The 4564-nt window shown below is 40.5% G+C and overlaps 1 pseudogene; it reads right to left on the bottom strand.

Moving 5' to 3' along the window:
• Window positions 1–732: 732 nt before the first annotated feature.
• Window positions 733–2585, bottom strand: LOC102017225 (annotated as a pseudogene).
• Between the last annotated feature and the right edge of the window lie 1979 nt (window positions 2586–4564).

Here is a 4564-nt window from a genome sequence, read left to right as displayed (position 1 = left end):
CAGATGAAAACAAAATGTTATTGGAATCAGTTACTTTTCCCCACTGAGGTATAAAATCTATATAGAAATTTGATACTATACTGTAACAAATTGTACTTCTCATAGTTTTGTTGTAATTTTCTTTAAGCTGTTTAATATAGTTTTTAAAATTATTGTAAAAATGTTTTCATGATTGTGAATCTGGTTCCAGTTCTTTTCATCTATTTGTATATCAATAGTTAATATACTGGCTACCAGTTCTAATCAGGAAAGAAATCTTGGAAATATCTTCCTTATGACAGCACAGTCAGCAGAAATTACTGATGTGCAAGCAAACCATAAAAGGTGAGGTTCTCCAGAAGGCACACTGTTTTATTGTCCGAATATTCTTTGTTTTTTGTTTTTTGTTTTTTTTTGGTTTTTCTCCGGTACCGGGAACCGAACTCACGACCTTGCGCTTGCCAGGCAGGCGCTTTTGCCACTGAGCTAAATCCCCAGCCCTGTCCGAATATTCTTTCCCATGATTCTTTCGTAAAGACTCTTTCAATCTTGTAAACATCAGTGTGCACAGACTTACTACTATGCAGTTTCACGTCCTTGGACAGGTAGGCTGGTTCACAGCTAGTGAAAAGCTAGAGGAGTCCGAGTTTTTATGGCTGATAAACCAACATCCTGCAGAGGAGAAAAGCACTTTTCCTTTTTTGCAACTTAAGAATGTGGCAGAAATGTATGCTGAAGTGGCCCAGTCAATCCTTTTTTTTGAAATTTGGTTTCAGAATATTTCTGGAAGGGTGACATTTCGAAGAAGCCACTGCTGGGACCGGCTTCCATTGCAGTCTCTAATGCTGGGCACCTGGCTATCCTCTTCTGTGGCTTTATCCAGGCGCTGATTACTGTTCACATGCTGCAGGGTTAATTTCACTGGGTCATACTCCCAGAGTTGGTTGCCTTTTAGGTGGTGGCATTTGAGCATGGTAACTGGGCCATTAAGTTTGGAAACGTCCAAGCAAAGGTCATCTGTTCTAATTTCTTTGTTGGCAGTATAAGAGAAAATCTGATTACCTCCCATACCATGACAATTAAAAATTCCAACTTTTTCATTCTCTTTTCTAGCCATGTCATCTAGACACTGATTTGTTTCCACATTTCGTATCTCTCCCAGTGAGAAATAATGATGTGGAATCTGAGAATCACACTAAATATTCTCTAGGTACCAAAAGAAAGGTTTGCATTGCAGTTTGTCTCAGACCAAGTCTTGATGATATATCTCCATAATCTACCTTTGTAACACTTGGTGAAATTATATAGAAGAAATTTTTGAATTCATCCATCCACACTTCTGCAAGTCATCTATTATTTTTATTGATGATCTGCCCTATGCCTCCTGGAAATGTGTAAGGTGTTGCTTTCTGAAACACATGTCCAACATGTGAGCATGTAACAATTTCCAAAGTTCCTCCACACTGCCAGATCCTAAAGGAAAGTTCTAGATTTTCTCCTCCCCAAATATCCATTCCACCATCATAGGTTCCAATTTCCTGAAAGTAATCTCTGTCTATTGAAAAAAGGCCTCCTGCCATCGCAGGTGTTCTCACAGGAGGAGTTTGATCACCTTTCCTTCTGTCCATTTCTCTTTGGGGAACAGGATACCAGTGAAAATTGAGTTTCCAACTGAATCCACCATATGTCATATCAGAGCCTGCCATATACTCAAAATTATCATCGCTGATCACATCAGTGACAGGACATACCACTGTTCTCCTGTCATGTTTGATCCTGGCTAAGACAGGCTCCAGCCATCCCACTGTGCACTCACAATGGGCATCTAAGAAGGAGCTCACTTGGCCTTTGGAAACAGCAGTACCTTTCAGTCTCGCTCTGATCAATCCAGAACGCTGTTCCATTCGAATTACATGAACTGGCACTTTTAGTTTTTTCACATAACCCTCTAGTGGTCTTTTCAAAAAATCTCTTTCACTGGCATCATCTACTAAAACAATTTCTTCTACCATGTGTCTTGGTGATTGATCAATGACACTATGAACAGTTCGAAGAACTGTGCTCCAAGCCTCATTGTGGAAAACACTCACCACACTTGTTGGAAGATTATCTGGATACACCTTTGTTTTACACCCTTCTAACCTAACATCTGGTAAATTTCTGTTGAGTGCAATTATCTCACTTGCCATTTAAACATTTCTTTCATTTTCTCTTGATCCTCTTTAGGAATGAAATATGTAAATATATTTACATATTTATAGTTTTATATATACTAACACATTCCTTATCCAAGCCAAGAAGTAAAATATTTGTTTTATATAGAAACTTTCTAAAATATTCTTTTAAAATATTCTCCAGGACCATTTCTCCAGGACCTTTATGAGGCTTTTGTACTGGCTCTAGAACATCCCCGGTAGGAAGTCCTCTCTCCTTTTACTCATCACATTTGTTGCATTCACTGAAGTAAAGCAGCAGGAGCATATCCAAGAGTACCCAAGTCAAGGAGGTGGCTAGGACCACCTTGCAATATGCAAATTTTCTCATGGCACTTTAAGTCAAATGCAATTTTTTTTTTTTTTTTAATAAAAGGAGAAAAACATTAACAGACAAACAAAATAGCAAAAGAACAGTACAGACAATACACAGTTACAAAGTGGTAGGAGATTAACAATGCTTGTTGTATTACATATTGATATCTTCAAAGTGGTTTCTCATGAAAACAGAGACATGCAATATTGATCAGTCAAGGACTCAATGACAGTTTCTTTCAGCAAAGAAATAGAAGACAGTAGAACAACTATGTTAACTATCCTGTATATACATACATACGAAATTTCTCCTTCTTTCCCTTCTCTTTTCCCACATCTCAGTTGCCCTTTACCCTTGAGTGTTTTCCTATCATTTCACAATTTCTATCATACCTACTAGTTTAAATTAACTCCTTCAGGTTTTACACTAGTGAGATAATGCGGCGCTTGCACATGCAGGTCTGATTTATTTCACACACACACACATATATATACACAAATATACAAAGATCATGAAAATTATTCCAATCCAGCTTCATTAGAAATCACGTTCACACCCCAAAACTGGTTTTTGAAATGAATTCATGTTCCCAATCCACATGACCAACACCTCCCTGCTGCATGAGCCGCGGCAGCAGCGCGGTGGGCACTCCTCTGGGCTGGCCCAGGCGGTCATGGCGCGGTCCCGTGGGCCGCAGTGTGGGCACTACTCTCCATCCGCCAGCCACTGCCCCATTATCTTTTATTCTGCTCTTTATATATTGGGTTTCTCCTACAAGAGAAACTATGCAATATTCAGACTTGCGAGTCCGATTTATTTCACTTAACATTGTGGTCTCAAGGGGTCCATTTACCTACAAATACCTTGTTTATCCTTCTTTACAGTACTTTCATAAGCACTGTTATGATTCATATCTAGATGTCCTCCCAAAGACTCACGAGCTCATAGGCGGGGTTTGAAAGGTGACTGGACTATGGGTGGTGTGGCTGGCTCGCTATTAGGAGGCAGGGTCAGCTTGGAAGAGGCAGGTCGCTGGGGGCGCTGAAGGCTGCATCTGTCTCCCTGGCTCCTCCCTTCACTTTCTGCTTTCTGGCTACCATGATGTGAGCAGCTTCTCCTCCGCCATCCCTTGCCATGCTGTTTCCTCCTTGGAGCCAGCCAGGCATGGACCAAAACATGAGCCCAGACAAACTTCTTTAAATTGTGAGCCCCAGTTACAAGGAAAGTGATGAAGACAAGCAGCATCACGCCAATTTTCCTAGTGTCTAGGAGGTGTCTAAGTATGTATGCATATATTTACATATTTATAGTTTTATATATACTAGTACATTCCTTATCCAGGCCAAGAAGTAAAATATCTGTGTTATATAGAAACTTTCTAAAATATTCTTTTTAAAATAACAGATTTTATACCATCATAGAATCTAGGCAATATCATGGTTCCTCCTAGTAATAATAACTTCATAACCGGGATTGGCCATCTAGTGTAATGCCAAATTTAAAAGAAATGCACACACACCAGCACATGTGCATATTTGTACACATTCAAAAATGATTCACTCCTAAACCAGTGTCAAATATGCCAGAATGCACAGTGACATGGAAGTTAGTGAAGACAGGCATGGAGATGGGCTGTGTTATGGTTTGAATCTGTGTGTCCCCCCAAAGCCTCAAGCAGCCATGGGGCAGGCTTTAAGAGTTTGATGGGTGTGAGAGCTACACCCATCCTGGGGTGGATAGTTTGCATATGTAAGGGAGAGGAAGAAGCTGCTTGAGGCCATTCCTCCCCCATTCCTCGCTGGTGTATGGTGGTTGCTTTGCTGTGTTCTGCCACCCTGAGCTGTAGCCCTCTGCCATGTGCCACTCTGCCTTACAATCTGCCAAGTATGGACTGAAACCTCCACAAACTGTAAGCGAAATAAACCTTTCCTTCGTTAATTTTGGGCGTCAGGTATTTTTGTCCCAGCAACAAGAAAAAAGTAACCAAGACAGAATTTGGTACCAGAGGAGTGGGGTCGTTGCTGTGACTATACCTGACCATGTGGTTCAAGAGCCT

Source organism: Chinchilla lanigera, unplaced genomic scaffold (genome assembly GCF_000276665.1).
Source record: "Chinchilla lanigera isolate Chin_1 unplaced genomic scaffold, ChiLan1.0 scaffold00070, whole genome shotgun sequence".
NCBI lineage: Eukaryota > Metazoa > Chordata > Mammalia > Rodentia > Chinchillidae > Chinchilla > Chinchilla lanigera.
This window is presented reverse-complemented; position numbering and strand designations above follow the sequence as displayed.